The sequence below is a fragment of the Lichenostomus cassidix genome, chromosome 4A, assembly GCF_008360975.1.
Source record: "Lichenostomus cassidix isolate B80296 chromosome 4A, HeHo_3.0, whole genome shotgun sequence".
In the NCBI taxonomy this organism is placed as follows: domain Eukaryota; kingdom Metazoa; phylum Chordata; class Aves; order Passeriformes; family Meliphagidae; genus Lichenostomus; species Lichenostomus cassidix.
The window spans coordinates 15,546,638-15,565,145 of record NC_139485.1 but is presented as its reverse complement, the minus strand read 5'-3'; the positions used below and the strand labels follow the sequence as shown (position 1 = coordinate 15,565,145).

Here is an 18,508-nt window from a genome sequence, read left to right as displayed (position 1 = left end):
GTGACTCTAGTAGGTTACATCATGGTGTGTCTCATGTATTTGATCTCACATCTAGGAGGAGATTTTGCTACTAGAAATGGAAATGGAGAGATAGTCGTTTTATTTCCTACATTTTCCACTTTTACCAGTTCTGTCCAGTTCCAGTTCTGTCCCTATGTGTAAGTCTTGAAGATGTTTTTCACCAAAAAAATTATGCTTTTCACCTTTGTATAGTCAGGGATCTCAACTTGTGCACAGCTTTTCTAGTGCATTAAAGTCACGTTCCAAAATTATTTGAAGTCGGTGTATTAAAAAATATCTGTCATCAAACTATATCTGCAACACTGAATCCATTTTTCATGGCCTTTTTTCTGACCTTCTCAAATAATACTCCAAAATGCATTAGGATTTAAAGGAATTCAGCTTTAAGCTTTTTGCAGTCACGTGTTTACTATTTTTAGACAAATACTCAAGTTAGACTTCAGAACTTAATTTCTGGAATAAGTTATTTGAAGCATGACCTGAGTTTACTTCCATGTATGAATATTATATGAAAGGATTAAGAGTGGCCTTTGGAAAGCAATCCTAGTTCTCTTACAAGACACCATTCCTCTTCTCAGGCAGCTTTGATCTGCTATTCTTTAAAACCAGGCAGATTTTTCTTTCTTTAGTAGAGGTTTTGTGCTGGATATCTGCTTAGGAAACTGAGCGATATATTCAAATTCTTAATTAACACTTGGTGAAAGACTCTAATCCATACAAGATGAATAAACATCCAAATATGAATAACTTAGAATAACTCATAATAATAACAACTAACTGGGAATAACTGAGTAAAAGATGAATAATAAATGCTGTGCTCCAAATGATAAAATATTGCTGTCAGCAAAGAGCAGAATTTCTGAAAAAGTACTGAAACCATGTTTCGAAGAAAACCCTCCAGACATATTCTAGGGTTATGTAAGAATTACTTCTTGTGTCTTTTCTACCTCTGTTCAACTTTCCAGTGTTTCATCCTCCCAACACTGTCACAGTTCTCAGCTCAGTTCCAATCACTGCACACTCACTTCAGCCACACCAAATCCTTTACCATGGTCAGGGGTTTGGGAAACTCAAAGGTACAGAAAATGTGGGGTTTCTGTACTGGCTCTGCTCCTCTGCAAGCTGCTTGTTCCTCTGAGGGGCAAGAAGGAAATGAGGGAGGATTTGCAGGACTGATAGAGAGTGAGGCAGGAAAACTGAGAGAGGCAGTAAAGGGAAGGTGTGACAGAACTGCAGCAGGAGAGCTCAGGGAAGGGATGTCCTGGGGGATTTGGGATGACAAGTTCTGAGCCAGTGGAGTGGAAATAATCTGTGCAAAGGCTGAATGAAGAGCGACTAGTAGGGTTCTCAGGAAAAGGAAGGGGTTTCACTAGTTAGGGATAAAGAAATAAATAGCTTGATCATGATGATTTTCACCCCACAAGGCATTGGTTTAACTGGAGCCCCACTGACAGTCATGTACATAAAATGGAAAACATTTTGGTGACTTACTGACAGATGGATCAAGTCAACATACAAAAGTGACATATGGAAAAACTTCTAATTTTTTTAAAAGGTACTTTTTCATTATTCCTCCTAAAACAAGAGTGGAAATCAGGACAGGATCTAATCACATTTTAAATTTCCAGGGTTTCTCCTCTAGGTGCAAAAGTTCTTACAGCCACCACAGGTTATTTATCCACTGTGGATTATCTGCTCTGCTGCACACCATTATCTCTGCCCTGCTTTCTGACCTGCAGCACACATTTTGCTCGCTGGATTACAGGAGTGGCTTCAATCCACTCCTGCTATCTCTAGAGGCTTTCTGTGTGTGATATCAGCTCTCACGGGCTGATAACGGTGTCACATATTCTTTCCCTTTTTGATGGAGTGTAATACAAGCTGTTATACAAGTCTTCATGTCTCAAGCTTTCTGATACAGTACATTTATTTTGTAATTCTGAGAGATCTCAGACACCAAAATGAATCAGACAAGTGTTGACAGCACGAACAGTAGGCACAGTGGGGGGAAAAGCAAAAACTGGAACTCAAAGAGAGTATTGGAATTGTAATTACTGCTTTTAGTATTTGATTTTTTTTTAAATTATAATGTTAAGATACTTAAATCCCTTAAACTAAAAGCTGAAGTATTATCTGCATTGCAGTTTGCTTTTCTCTTTGGATTTTGCTGGGTTTGGGAGGTGTTGGTGTTCCTAACCCTGTCAGACAGTAAAGTCACACCAAATCCTCATATCATCTTTCTGTTGTTATTTTATACATTTTTGTCTATATTATTTTATTAAAATTTAGTTTTAACTATCATTACATAGCTAACCCTGCCTCCAACAGGCAGGATGGGTTAGGACCTCCAGAGGATGCTCTCAGCCTGAATTATTCTGTGATTCCAAATTGTTACACATCTCATTGCAAAGATCCATGAAATCGACTGTGACAATCCAGGTTTGCCCCAAGAAACAGAACCCACAGAATTTCTGCAGTTAATGGGGTTTATCCATTTCCCACTGACTTTTGAATCCACTCATTTATGACTATTGGTATTGTTCAACAGTAAAGTTAGCAAAGAGCCTAAAAAATGTCATCTTTAATCACATTTTATGGACTGATTTTATTTCTATTGATCCAGCCCTCTTTAAAAGGAGCTACAGAGTAAAACCATCCCACTGCTCAGCTCAGAGAGTCAGTCAGCCATTCCAGAATTCCTTGAGTTTCACCACAACCCAGCAGACGGCTGCCTTGAGATGCTGCCTTGCTTTCTGGTGCATATTTTTGCAGGTTATTTTTAGTGCAGTTATTTGTGGTGAGCACTCCAGAGTGTTTGAGAGAAGGTGCTAAGTCACATTTGCATGCAGGGAGCAGTGACAGCAGCAGGCTGTGCTGCTGTGCCAGATGTTGTCCATGAGCTGAGGGAGGGAAGAAGGGGATGCAGATCTCCCATCCCTCTGACCTTGCTCACTGAGCTTCATCCCCATCATGTCACACCAACCACCACACACTTGGATCTGCTTCTAAATAGAATATGACGTGCAGACTCTGATGGGGCTGATCTCCCCTCCTGGGTGTTTACACTCCTGTCTGTGGGCTAAATTTGGGGACCTTTCTGTCTGAAAATTCTCTGCAAAGGATGTACAGTGAGGGAGAGGAAAAAACCACCACCAAAGCTCCTGCAGGGGATGGTGTGCCTTGATATTATTATTCCTTGGATATTTTCCATGTAGTTTATAATATCTTCAGCTAGCTAATGGAACAGAACTGACACTGTCTTAATATTTGACGAGCTAATTATCCAACATGTAGTAAACAAGGTGTTATGTAAAGACATCATATTTTGTTGAGTGAAACAGAAGCAGACAGTCCTGTTCCTTTCCTGAGCAAAACATTCAGATGTTGCACACTTCAATTCGTGCAGTTTCATTTTTGATGTTGCAGTCAAGTAATTAAATCCTGCCTTATCTGGTTGACTCATTGCATCAACCTTTTGAGTGCTGCTGCTGAACACATAGAGGACACAAGGATTACTTTAACCAGGTGTGTTCTGAGGCTGAGTAGGTATTGCAAATTTTTTTTAATAATTTATAAATGTATAATAATTTCATAATAGCTGTATATTATCACATATGTGTGTGTCAGATATAGTTAACTCACCTTTTCTGTGCCCCAGGAGTGAGTTGGTTTTTGTTCTCTCAAATGGACATCTGTGGATTCAGTTGTTTCACATACCCTGACATCACTGCCTATTTTTATCTTTGTATTTACAGAGTGTATTTGACCCCATAAAGCCTGAAATCAATTATGTCTCATCAGAAGAGACAGAGTGGTAAGGAACCTCACTTTGCATGGCTGTGACTCTGTTAACAAGCAGTTTCCAAATGGAAAATGGTCAATTGCTCAAGAGTTACTAGCTCTTGTTTTCCTGCCCCAGATATGCTCCTGTGAGTACAGAACACTTATTAGACATGGTTTGTAAAAATCATACACAAAAAGATGCATTCTTTTGCTCAATGCAGTTTTCTGAGGAGTATTTTTCCTTTGCTAATTTTTGACGGAGTGAGTAAAAGCAATATGTTCTTGTTGCAGTCTGAAATTCTTCAGATTTTAACAAAAATAGTTAAATCTCTTGATTCTAGGGTTAAAAAGCAATAAACATATTAACTGTTTTTCAGTAGATGGCCCAATATGTCTACCAACATTTAATAGTAGAAATCATGAAAATGCTTTAAAAAAAATTAAAATAACCAGACAGGTTGTTCTTACAATTGAATCTAAATCTTCTAGCTATCCGTGTAATATTTACAGAAAGAGCAAGAGGAATAAAAAGTTCCTCATCTCTGTGACATTCCCAAACTTATTCTCCACAAGTGCTCCAATGGGGATCAGCTCTACTGCATAAGCAATTTAGGCAAGAGCAGTGCTTTTTATTGATGCTGGCAGCAAGGTGGTGGAGGTTTTTGAAATGAGCTCTCCCACAGAAATCTCTCTGGATCTGATCTCTCCCTTCATGCAGGCGTATGAACAGTCAGCTGTCATCACTACCTACAGAGCTTCAACACAGCCAGCACTTAAAAAAAGGATAGAACTACCCAAATAGATAGAAAAGTCATGCAACTTGGAAGTAACTGAGTTATTTTCTCCATGTACACAGCTTCTCCCTATTTTAACTCCTTCTTCGCTGCCAAGCCATTTGACCTGTCTAATAAAAATAAAAAGCGCAGTGTAAAAATGACTTCAGCATCCTTTTCATTCATCCTTTTCATTCACAACAGAGCTGTGACACGTGCTGGCATCACTGCTGAATCTGAGCTCCAGAGCAGCCCTAATTTGTGACATTTCTTTGTTTGCCTTTTCTCCTGCAGCCAATCCAAGTTGAAATTGCTTCTGCACTTGTGCCCTGCTCTTCAATTCTGTTGTATTCTCACTATTTTGTTGTCAAATTCCTCTGCATCAGCCATGGGCATTGCACCATTCTTGTTGTTATCAGGCTTTATGAATGAGATACCTTTAAACTGTTTTTTCCCCACTGAGGAAGACACTTTGTAAGATCCACTTCCTCTGCTCATTTACAATAAACCAAAGCCTGCTGCAGAAATGTTGTAAGCACTGAGGCCTGGGAGCACACCATCTAGTTGAATCCTTTTTGATGAAATCATTTATTTATCTCCTTTATAAATCAAGGAAGTGGTGAGGAACACATGGTGCTGTAGTTTAAAACACAAAGTTGTGTGAGGGAGAAGACATGGAGGGTGAACAATGGAGACAGGAGAGCAGAGAGACAAAGACAAGCACCCAGTTGAGTGCAAGATTGCAATCATGCTGATTGTTTTCCTCCTGGATTTTTTCTTCCTGGCTTGCATTTTTTTTTTATATATATACTCTTGATGCCATCCACTGTAGGACATATTGACTTTGCCTGCCTTCACGAACCTTCTGAGTGCCGTTCCCAGCAATGGGTCTAATTTGGTTGTCCTAAATCACCCTCTGGAGAGACCTCTCTGTTCTGCTGAGACACCTAGGGAGTATTGTTTCATATTATTGGTATCTGGAATTAAACAGTGGGAATATTCCATGTAGCACACTTCTCTCTCTTTCCTGCTGTGTTTTCAGATAAGCCTGGAAAGCATCTGTCAAACCCAGGGAATTACTACCATTTCAGTCATATTTTATTGAATAAGAACTCAAGGATACTGGAATTCAAAAGATAATGTAGCACTAATTGCAGCAGTTACGATTTCTAATATTTTTTTCTTTGCCTTTGAGAGAGTTGTTTGGGGTTTTTTTTAATCAATGTGAGAATATAAGATATGGCTGAAGGAAGGATTGTTAGTATCCCTCTCTGTTTAAAGACTTACTGTTTTGTTCATTTGAGCAATATCATTATCATAAAAACATCAATAATCACATGTTAATAGGCATTTGTTTTGTCTGCAGTCATACAAACACCTATATTACCTGTAATGATGGCATTCTTGAGATTTAGTGCCTGTAGAGTCAAGCATTTCAAGGTGAAAAAAGCAGAGTTCAGAGCACCATCTCTTTTCCTATCCCTACGAGGAGGAGGTTTCCTGCTTGCATCAGCTCCCAAAAACACTGCTCCACCCTCATCCCAGCCCTCCCAGAGGAGTGCTCTGTGCCTCTGGGATTCCTACAAGATTTTGGCTGAATTTCTCTGCAGTCTCTACAAAGCCCCAAAGCCAGCAGTTCCAGCACTGCTGAGATGTATTGTTTCCGTGATAAGCTCACCACTTTCCCATCAGTTGCTCCAAAGGCTCAAAAAACAAACATGCAAATGATGTGTCAAGATAAGACCCAAATTAAGCTTTTTCTCCTACCTTTGGGAAGCTGGAACTGGAAGGAGCCAACTTTCAGATAATGGCACAGTGCTGCGAGAGGATCTGGACTTGTGGAAGGCTCTACAATAATAGAGCAGGCAGCACACAGGGCTGTTTGCTCACATTTCAGTGACAGATTATTTCAGAGAGCTCTCAAGCCCATTTCCTATTTCCTTTGCCCTTGCTCTGCTGAGTAATATTTGCATTTTTCCCCACACCATAGCTCCTCTCTGGACGGAAGTTTCTGATAAATGTTTTCCGCTGAATTTCCTTCAGCATCCCCGTTGAACAACAGCTTTGCCAGGGATCATTTCCTGAGGTCTCCACTTTCTGCTGCTGAAAACATTTCTGTCCTGCCTGCCCACTGCCACGGCATGGGATTTGGGACTAGAGGGCATTTCCCGGTGTCTAAATAGAATTATTTCAACAATCGCTCCAGAAAATTTCTCCAGGAATCAAAAGTCTCCTTGAAATTATAGAAATATTTCCAGCAGGATAATTGGAAAGCTATGAAGTAACAATGCTTGAGAGTTTGAGGCAGAATTTGGGGGTTTTGTGAGCTCAGAATGTCCTTTGAGGAGCAAGATAAAGGTACAATATTATGGTTTTGACACCCAGGTGATTAGAATTGCAGGAGACCAAAGAACACACCAAGATGAATTGTAGTCAGACTGTTTGGTAGCAGATTTCATTTATTTTACAGAATAATATTCAGCAATATACCATTTCCTGCCTGCTAAAACCTTCTTCTGTTTAGGTCCATTTTCCTGAGTCAAAGATTCAATAATTTTCCAGTTATAACAGTTAAGATTCAGGATTTTCTCATGCAGGTTTCAGTGGCAGCTAATGATTCATTAAAGTTTTACTGTGAAAATAAAGTTGCAAAGTGAGCTACATTCATGTTGGAATTAAATTTAAAAATCTGATAAAACAATGTTTTCAAGATGATATATAAAGGTAGCCCTTTAAGCTGGCACATAAAAATTTCTTATCTTAAATTTCTTTTCAAAACATGCTTTATAAATAATACTAAGGTAGATCTGGCCTAGAATACTCATCAAAAAGGCCTATCTTGAAAAGCCATTTTTTTATAAAAATAAAGTAATGCCTACAGAGCAACATTTTTCTTGTCCTAAATTTCTCTTTTGCTCAAAACTGCAGGCAAATGCTAATTTGTTCAATATGTTTCCCCATACATTGCAAGAATATTGGAGTAATCAATGAATTTGATCATAAAATTTGCACCATTTTCCCCTACAGAACAAACACGAAACATATTCACTTTTGAATGTGCTCCTTGGGTACATTTTTCATTGAAGAGTTTCACAAAGAATTACACCCAGCGTAATGGATTTTAGCTCATGTACTGATGATGCCCATATTCCCTCCAAAGCTTGGTAAAACTGATAAAAACAATATGTAGTGCTGGCTTACCAAGAATAATTTTTAAATCTTAGTAATTTATCTTGAGAGACTCCATAATCAATATCACATAGCGCTGTGAGCCTGCTGCTTTATTATCCTTTTTATTCAAGTGTGGAAAGATAAAACATCGATTTTTGTTTGCTGTGTGTGCTGTAAAAACAAAGGAGAAATGTCATTTTTGAATGCCAAGGTTATATGAGTATTGTTCTATTGATTTTAAATTAAATAAAAGTTATGTAAGGCAGTAGTTGACATTGCTTTGGGGAAAAATAAACGCCGTCAAAATAAATTTTTAAAAAGCCAAGCAATACCTTTGAAAATAATTTATGGCAAGTTCATCTCGCCAGCTGAGCTTTCAAAAACTGTTTTTCCATTAGATTCAGAGTAGTAGAGTTAAGATAATACTGCACAAACGTTAACATCAGCACAGATTGACAACACAAAAAAAAAAAAGAACAGTACAGTTCTTTATTTTGGTGATTTCCCACTTTCTGGGTTTTTTTATTGTGATGACACAATGCATCACAGCTGACTTCTCTAAGAAACAAACTGAGCAATTTCACCTTTTCTCTACTCCATTTTTTCCCCATTATGAATAATATTCAAATATTTTTTTTATTTCCTCGTTAAAGTAAAATTTATTCATTCGAAAATACCATTTGTTCAAATCTTTTGTGTCCTGTAGGACTTAGCTCTTGAATTTTCACATAGGAGGAAGGAAGCCACCTGCTGCTGAGAGATGGAAAGTAGAGTTCTGGAGTAAATGCTGTAAAACAGGGGCAGCCTTATAGAGAGATAATGTACAGGGGGAAATTCCATATTTAAATGTGTTTGGCAGCAAATTTGTTACACCAGTGCTGTAGGAACCACTGGGTTTGATGTGCTCTCCAAGCACAGTCATTCACTGAAGTGCAGTCAGACTTTAACCTTTAAAAAATGGGGAGGATTTTTAGGAACCTCTAGCTATAAATTTGCATTTTCCCCCCTTTCTCTTTAACTCTGCACTCCAGAAATGTCACACATATTTAAATTACTAGTGAGGAGAAATCCCAAAATGCCAAGAATTTAGCTGCTCTTACTATGAAAGTGCTGTAAAACTTCAAGAATTGGAAACGTGGGTGGAGACTCTGAAATATATCATTATATATACATAGCTTACATAGATAGTGATGTATAGAGATGCTATTTAGAGATCCTCAGCTTCTCAATTTCTTCCATATTATTTTACACATGTATGAAGTAAGAAGCCTCTGTAGAAATGCCCCAAGAGGCTCTCAAACAGGCAGATTTGAGAAAGTCAGATAAAATAATCCCAAACCTATTAATTTCTTTGGGGTTTTGCTCACCATATGCTTTCTGCCCAGCACATTCTGGTCATCCTCTGAGTTTTCCAAGCTAACTTACAAGTTTTTGTACTCCTTCCCTACATGGTGGTCAAAAACTCTCAGTGTGTCAGCTGGGTAGGAATTAGCATTTGCCATCTGCCTTCAGTGTGATCCTAATCAGCATGTTAGGGAAAGAATTCCTATATAGAAATTGGGAAATACAATAGGATTTTGTTTCTTTTTAGCAGTTCTTGGGAACAGGAGACCCCCAAAGGTATTAGGGATGTGGAAAAAAAGAGCTGGAGATAATCTGTGAATAGAGAAGAGCATATATTTTTAACATTTAGGTTTTCTCTTTTGTTGAAACACTAAATGAAAATTTTATCTTAGCAAATTATCAGAGCTGTCCTGTCATAAAATAATTCTCTGCAAATTGTTTCCTGTTATTTCCCATGTTGCTATTCTGGTACATTTATAAATTTCTCCATCACCTCGGCATAGATAATCAAAAACTTATTTCCCCAAGTGATTTTTTAACTCTTAGGTAAATTTTTACATGTCCATCAAAAATGATGGCAATTTGAAAAACCAGAACCCCTTTCTGCTGACAATCACTTTATTCTGCAGGCCATGCAAGTGTAAGAATGTCTGAAGGAGGACTTGAGTTAAAATGACATAAGGGAATGGGAGAGAATTGCAGGGAAGGAAGGAAGGAAGATTCAAAACAGCTTGAAGAAGGAAGGAGATGAATTTTTAGACAAAGGGCACAGTGAAAGGATTGTGTTGAATGCAGGAAATGGCTTCCTTGTGTCCTGTTATTATTGTAATATCACTCTTACATTGACAAAAATTAATTTTTTGTGTCATAATTAATAAATAGGTTCAAAGATACAGCGGATGTCAGTTTTCCGTCTAATCCCAGTGAGTTACTGGATTGTCAATTCTGTCTGCCTGTGAAAGGTACACACCTGTAAAGGTGAGGGGTTTGCAGATTCCAGCTTACCTTTTGCTGGGTAAATAAGGTCATTTATGAAACATTAATAGTGAGTAGAAAAGATGATACTTTTCCTCAAAGCTTTTTTGAGTCTCCAAACCTTTCTGAGCTCCATATCCAAGAAACAAAACCAAATTAAACCTGTAGTGGTTGGACCCTGACTTACTTCTCATTCTCAGGGTAAAAGCAAAGTTGTGTGATTGCCCATGGAGCCTTTTACATGTAATTACTGCTTTAGAACATTGTAAACCTCTGGGAAGCAGGCAGCACAATAAGCTCTTACTTTGCATTTCCAGAATTTCATAGCTTACTTCTTTTTTTTTTTTTTTTTTAGAAAAAGTGTTCTAAAAGCATGGGGGCTGCAGCATTGCAGTGTGAATAAGCACTGGTTACAAAGGTGCTACCACTTGTGACAAGAAATAATATTCTGGCAGTTCACAGAATTGAAGAATAAAAACCAGAAAGTTGTAAAATACCAAGTTCCTGCAATGTGAAAAATTAATTGTTTCCACAACAGCATGCCTGGCTAAGCTGCCATGGCAACAATTGCAAAAGCCACACTCCCTGATCAAATTTCCCTCAAATTAAAGATGCAGATAGGAAGTGTTATTTTCTAAATGTATGTATTCCAGCACCACTCATCTGCAGGCTTCAGCTCCAACACTGTGGGAGGTTTTCTGAATTCAGACATTCTCTGCAGCTTGGGATTGTTTTCATGGAATTAAACATCCTGTTTAACTCTGAGGAAGGCAAAGGTTTAAATAAGGAAGGGACACTTTGTGAGATCAGTTTCTGCTCCTGCCATGGCCCTGTTTCCTATTTACTCCCAGTAACAACATAAAATACACTCAATTTTCTTAACTCTAATCCTGACTCAGTGGTATTTAGCAAATGGGTACCAGTCAGCCTCAATATTGTGTAATTGAATGGTAATCTTAAAATATCCCAGCTTTTATTGGAAATGTACAGACACAAAAAAGAGAATTTATTATTCTGTTTAAAACCTCACTGTCTTGTATCAGAAATATTGCTACTTTACGTGCTCTCACTACTTTAGACACCATCTGGGTTTATTCCTAAATAAAACCTTTGTGGGCTTTGGATGATTTTTAATTTTTAACGGAAGGGGTCCCTCTGCTGGCTCCTTCCAAAACTCCTTGCTGAGGTTTGAAGTTTCAAAATTTACCTTTGAAATGTCAGTGCACCATTAGGAACACAAAGCGTTTTCATAATGATGTAAGCAAATGTTACACAGCGACTACAGCTGTCTCCACATGATTTTAGAAATTCGTTTTATGAAGGCATTTGCAAGAAAAATACTGGTTTTTTCTAATGATATTTTAATGATAAATAAAATACACCATAGGTATATTCAGTTTTATTAGTTTTGATCACAATTTCTGTAAAAAGCACTGAAACATCAATAATAATGATTGTAATGCATAGATAATTAGGTAATGCTTCAACAACACAAGGAAGTCTGTGATTTCTGTAGATTCTCACTACCTTATTAAGGTTTTGAGTGCAACTGCTTATAGTGAAAACTGTCACTTTTGAAGAATGCCTTTTATTGAAAAATAAGATTATGGAATTTTGAATAAATGTCATTGTAATGTCATATTATGTATGAAATACATTCAAATAAAAAACGACATTTTTTCTATTTAGCTTAGCAAACTGAGCCTTAATTGCTGTTATTTGTAAATGCTTTTCCCTTGATTCCCTCTCTTCATTGCAGACGTGAAACATGTAGAAAGTGAAGGTATATTTTATTATTGATAGGGGTTTGTTCTGTATGCCAGCCTAGAAATACCCCACAATAGCATGGCAAATAATCTGCTGCTACTTGAGAACATATGTTTCAAGACATTGTTTTGCATGGATAATCTCCAGTCTGAAATTACTCACCACATTCAACACCATAAATATGTAATAGCAACCCAAACACAGCATTTTTACTGCTCACTGCTTGGCTACAATTTCAATTGGGAGTGATGCTTTGAAGCCAGTTGTAAACATAATCATCAAAAATAAATCAGAATAGACATCCTGAGTAAACATTAATTACTACTATATATATTAATTACTCCTGTGATTTTCTTCATGATTGAGAAAGAAAACCAAACCACCAGAGCATTGGAAACAAAACTTCCTTTGGCTCAGAACTTCCACAAGGGAGGTGCTGATCTCTGCTTGTTTCATCCCCACTGTAAATATTCAGGTTTGCAATCCCCCAGCAGCTCTGGGGGTGTTTGTTATTTGTGGTCCTGCCAGATGTGAGGGCAGTGTTCCCCCAGCTCTGCCAGATGTGAGGACAGTGTTGCCCCAGCTGTGCCAGGTGGGAGTTCACCTGGGGCTGGGCTGGATCTCCTGGAAAGGAGAATTGGCTTTGAGTTTTGCTCCTCCTCAGAATATATCCACTCATTTTTCACTTCCTCAAGTTTATTCTCTCATCCCTCTGCCTGCTGCTAAGGGGTTTTTTTGGTTAAAATTTGGTTAGTGTTGGGGTTTAGTAGTGAGTTTTGTCTGTGGGGCTTCAGGGGAGTAATTTAGTCTTTCCAGACTCCTGAGAAAAGCTCTGAAATCTTCCAGGGAATTGTTAGACTCTTTACCACCATCATTGCTGCAGCCAAAGTGATGCAGCAGAGGCTTCTGAGGGGATGGGGATATAAAAACTGTGGTTTTACACACTTATGATTCTCATTGGAATTTGCAAGGCAGGTAATTCGATAAGGAATGGCAAAGAGTGACTAACAAACTGCATTGTGAGGGTTGGTCTGATGCAATCAGGGATTCTTGCCCAATTAACTGAATTTGGAGTGGTCTCTCTGAAGGCTCAACACAATGCAGAACTTGTTTAGCTTCAAGCATGTTCTGAAGTCCCTCCACTGCTTGGGTTTGTCAAAGTGCTGCTTTCAATCAGAGTTTCTGCATCTGATTTCAGACCTGAGCACTGTGTAAAATAGAAAAATGGCCTGGTGCATGCATTGAAATGCCACATGCACTGAAATGCCACATTGCAATCCCAGGCTTTTGTCACCTCCTAATGAAGCTGAGCACTCGAGGCAAACTCTTTCCATTATCCAAACCCACTGCTGCTCTCCTTGCCTTAGGAATCTGTTCCTGACAAAAGAAAAACAAACTCTGACCCAGAGAGTTAAATAGGTTTATGTGTCTGAATCAATACACCTAAGTATAATATTGGCATTTAGATTTAGAAAGTAATTCATAGTAAGTTTGGACTTGAGCTTTAAGTACTCTATAATGAGTTGATGTTTATCTGCTGCCATTGTAATTGAAAGGAGTGACATTTTGTTTTCTTCAAGCACATCTGTATTACCCGGCTGGAATTGATGGTTGTCATTTCCTCAAGGACAGAACAACTGAGCAGAAAAAATATGGCAGAAAAGTTGCTTGTACAGAATCAAAGCTGTATTTTTGTATAAGTTGTAATAGGAATAAAATTGCCAAGGATCAACTACTTCTGAGATCCAAAGCCTACTGTGGTCTCTCAATTAATAGCTGCATTTTACAGGCAGCTGAAGCTGTGAATGAAGTACCTGAAATCATGGAGTGATTTGCTTGCACAAGGATATGGTGTGTGATATTGCTGGATTGCAGGAATGGATGGGATTTGATAAAGGAACCTCTGCAATTGCTGCTCCCCAGTTAATGTTTCATTGCTACACAAGTGCAGGAGCTGGTGGAGGTTATGTCATGCAGAGCATAACAAAGAAGAAAAATGAAAAATTCTCCTTTTTTTCCCCAGACTGGCTTCTTGAGAGCTTCAGAGAAGGAGCTCAGGCTCAGAAATGACTTTGTCAACTTTTTGCAAGTCCTGAGAGCTGCTGACTCCTCAGCACAGACAGACAGCTATTTGGGAAATGCAGCTATTCACAGATATCATATACCATAGCAATCAAACAGCTCAGTGATTTTCCTTGGAGTTTTTCAGTGTTTTTGTTTTGTTTGGGTAGAGGTTTTGTTTTGTTTTCTTTTTGATTTTTGTTTGTTTGGTTGTTTTTTTTGGGTTTGGTTTGTTTTGGGTTTTTTTGCCATTTCAAATAAGGCAAGAAAATTTCATGCAAAAAAAAAAAAAAACAAAAACAATTCCACACAAAACACACAATGAAGTACTGTGGGGAAAGGAGCAGCTGACAGACATAGTTTGCTGTGATTGAGAGGAAACATTTCTGTGCCTGTGAGAAGAGCATGTTTGCAGTCATATGTCTCAACAGAAGGAGAGCTCTGGTGGAATTTCCCCCCAAGCAGGGCCACTGGAGCATTTCGAGGGAAGCAAGTGTGCTCCTCCCCAGAGAGTGAACACTTGTTTCCTTGGCCACTTCACAGCCTGGGCTGAAAGTGATATTATAGATGTTTTCGCACAGCTGAGTGAAAAATTAATAAACTGGAGGGATAGCAAGTTTTAGGCATGACAGTCTCAGATATTTGTGAGCTCTGTGTTTCTGGGCAGAGCAGCCCAAGGCAGGGCAGCTCCAGGCAGACTTGGTGTTTCAAGCCAGAGCTGATGAAAAATTGTTATGGGTGAATTTTAATTGTTGGAGGGGCAATATAAAAAAAATATTTGAAAAGTTGCCTAAAAGATATTGTGTCATAGGTGATTTGTGGAAAGTATTTCTTAAGGTCAGGCTATATTTTGATTACTAACAATTTAGAAAAACCTTTCCCTGGACCCTTCTGGCCAAGCTTTGGTGTGAGAATATAATATTGTGTGCTTGGAGATGGTGATGGAGGTCATCATCATCATCATTTGATGTTGGATTTACTGACTCAGTTAATTAACATCAATACATCTCCCTGTTTTCAGCCTTTCGTGTTAAATCAAAAGATGTTTATGAGTCTCTCATCTATTCACCAATTAAAAAAAAAAAATTTAAAAAAAATTTAAAAACCCACACCAAAAGTGGTGAGCTGTCTCAACATCATGCTAAAAGTTAATATCCTGGGAACCGGATTCTAAGAATATAAATATCTAAAACTGGAATATTTTGGGGAGGTTTGAGGAGAGATGAAGGAATAATAAGAAAAACTGAAAATTCTCCCAGTTCCTGTCCATCTCCCATTACGCCACTGGAGGGCGGTAAAATATCTTCAACTTTCCTTTTTCCCTTCTTTTTATTTTCGTTTTTTAATTTTCTTTTTAATGTTTGAACTCCTGCTAAAACATGTATAGAATTTTTAGAAAGGTGATTTTCACAGTACCCAACTTGCCATCTCCAGAGTTTCAAGTCATAAGGATTTTTCCACTTTTGTTCTTAGGTCTCTCCTGCCCCTCTGTATAGGAACTTGTGGTCATGGTAGAGAGAGAAAAAGCGGCCAAAGCTGATGGTCAGACGTTTATTAAGATTTCCATGATGGACAGTCTTTGGTGTTGGCATAAGGACATTGAAATTGATGCACTGGCCAGCTCCTGCTACTTGATTTTAAAAATAAATCAAGATGAGCTTAGTATCCCACTTTTAACTATTTTAGAAAGCTAAATGATATCATTGAAGAAAGCATATATAGCAAACTATGAGGTGTTATTATTTTACTTATTCTTCTGCTGAAAAATATGGAAGTATGACTTAATAGATAGTTTTAGCTCCAATAATTACAAGCTGTAAGGCAAAATTTGATTTTTCATTCCTCTTGGGTTTTCTGTATTTGGATTTAGCACAAATTATTCAAGTAAAAGAACATGTCCACTTGGACAAATACTGGGTTTCTTAAATGGTGTGTAAAATGCTGTACACTGCTGAACAATATTCTGTCTGTTCTAATGAGTTTAGGGTGAGGATATCCCTGTAGGAACCTGCATGTAAACCAAGGCATTGCAGCACCTTGGAGTAATGAGTGTGCTGCAGACTGGGATCGTGGGCACTGCTTTATTGCCATTTCTGTGGGGCTTGGGAGCTGGGCACAGAGATAGAATATTCCTCTCTTGTAAATTACCTTACCCTTTTTTAACCTTCAGCTGCCAGAATTAGCTGTTTGGCTTTGCTTTTTTTTGTTTGTTGACTGACCGAATTCTCTTTCTCAATGACTTCTGAATTATTTTGCAAAGCTTTTTTGACTGCTTTATCTCCCATTTCATTTCCTTTAATATCCACACCAGCTGGAATCCATACAAAAATGACATTGTTGCTGTGACATATTACCTTATTATAGCCATCAATAATTTCCAAAGCTATTCCTACTCTAGTGATTGAAATTTCCAGGATGATATCAACGGCACTTAAAAGATCTGGAGAAGTGACAGATTGTAAAGGTTGTACTTCAGCAATCTAATTCAGTGCCATCAGGGAAGGAAATAACTCCCCAGTATAACCAGGTAACTAATCTAACTGGCTTCTTCAACTAAGTCCTCACAGGAGGCTACTAAATCCTAAATCCTCACTACAATATCTAGAAGGAAAATGGGGGAAAAATAGAAAAGAGGGGGAAGAAAAAAAAACAAACACATGAATTACAATTAAATTATTGCAATTATTAAATTTTAAGGCAAGTCATTGTTAATGTTAGACAAGGAAATTTCAACTTTAACTCTTCCCCCACACGACTTGCAGCACTCCAGAGTAAATGGGACATGGTGAGCTTGGGGACAGGGCTGGGGTCATGGTTGGACTTGCTGATCTTAAAAGTATTTTCCAGCCTTAACAATTCTGTGATTCTAGGGCTGCTTTCTCCATAATTGTTCCAAATCAGATCAAATTAATCAATGATCCATCATCTCTTCCTATTTTTTCTCTGCATTCTCTTAATCTTTGAATGGCCAATGATTTATTTCTCTCCTTGTGAGCATGAAACTCAGAGTTGCCCAGATCACTTTATTTGCCCATTTCAATGCCCCTGCAAAGAGCTTTGGGATCCTTCAAGTAGCTGATTTTCCACCATCTGAGGTTCAAAACTGAATTTTTTTGTACTCCAAGGAGCTTCCCAGCGTGGTTGCTGCTTTAGCTGTGCCTTAGCCATCTCTCCTGGTGGTGTCAGTCCTCCTGGATTTGGCTTTTTCACTCCCACAGGGGAACTCTCTGCTCAGTAAGAAAATGTCTGTACCTTCATGGCACTGCCTATAAACTCCTACCCAATATCCCTCTCACTGCAAATATTAAATAGACCTGATTGTGACAGCCACTCAGAAAGTTCTGAGGAATCCTTTAAATCTGAGGAATCCTGTTGAATCATTTATTTGAATGCTATTTATTTAAGCTATTCCCTAATAGCCAACATCCACTCAAAAAGGGATAAGAGAATGGTGTGTCCAAATCAGGGCTCAACGTTTGACACATGCAAACAATTTAAGTCCAAATTTTAGGATTTAGAAAGAATTCACTTTCTCTATTTCCCAGAAGCCTCTTGATGTACTTCTAATTCTTTACTCCTTCATTGTTCAATTACAAAACTGTATTTGATGACCATAAGTCATTACTCAGTCATTCCTCTAAATATTTAAATTCCGCAGTAAATGTCATTTTCCCTTATTATTGCAGATATGGAGGTAATGAATTTTCGGTAGCTGGAAAGAATTCATAGATAATTTAAATTACCCACTTCTGAGCATACCTGACCTGGAAATTACTCTGTGCTTGTGCAGGAGTTCCACGGGGCAATGTTGTGTGTTCTGCAGTCCTGACATTCCATTATCTTGTCATTTCATGATATATACAATGAAGAAGGGGCAGGTTTAAAGGAAGCCTTAACATGGGTGCTGTTCCACATTAATCTCTCTCTTCCTCGTAATCTAAAATGCAATCTTTGGGTTATATAGGAACATTAGGGTATCTAGGAATGCTAATTTTAAATAAAAGTGAAATACCATAATTAATTTACACGATGTCCATTACTCAGTCTGCACCTCCAGTTGAATTTTGTCACCCTCACTTGATCCCTTTATTTGAGACAGCATTTCTGGCAAACTGTTGCTCCCTTGCACATAAAATGTGCTGAAGACTTAAGAAACTTGTGTGTTAAACTTCATTTTTAAACAATGCCACAGGCAAGTTGTCCCCTTTTTAAAGAGGACATAATAGCATTTCTGTGTCTATAAATACAACACATAAAGCTCCTTATTACCAAATGCTTTATTAACATCAGCAGACAGTCTTATGACATGATCTATGGTTGATTGATTTGCCTGAAAGCCACTTTAATACTGAGGAAGAAGATTATTCATCTCCAGAAAGAATGACAGTCAACAATAAATCATTCCCTCCATCTTCTTACATAGCCATGAAGTTAAGGCTATCAGATGATAAGAACCTAAATCAAAGTATGATCTGGTTTTTGGGGGACTTGGGGGTTTTTTAATAAGAAATGCATAAATTGCTTTCTTATTTTTTGGTCAACCTAATGCTACAAACACAATCACTGCAGATTTGATGAGCTATCAGAAATTTCACATGGGTTTAACATTGAAC

General features: G+C 38.1%; 1 long non-coding RNA gene across 1 annotated transcript; it reads left to right on the top strand.

Annotated features, from left to right (window-relative positions):
• Positions 1-2,639: 2,639 nt before the first annotated feature.
• LOC146437581 (uncharacterized) lies at positions 2,640-4,625 on the top strand. Its single transcript, XR_014852341.1, has 3 exons — positions 2,640-2,777; positions 3,777-3,835; positions 4,523-4,625. It is a non-coding gene; the product is annotated as an uncharacterized LOC146437581 (long non-coding RNA).
• The last annotated feature ends 13,883 nt before the right edge of the window (positions 4,626-18,508 follow it).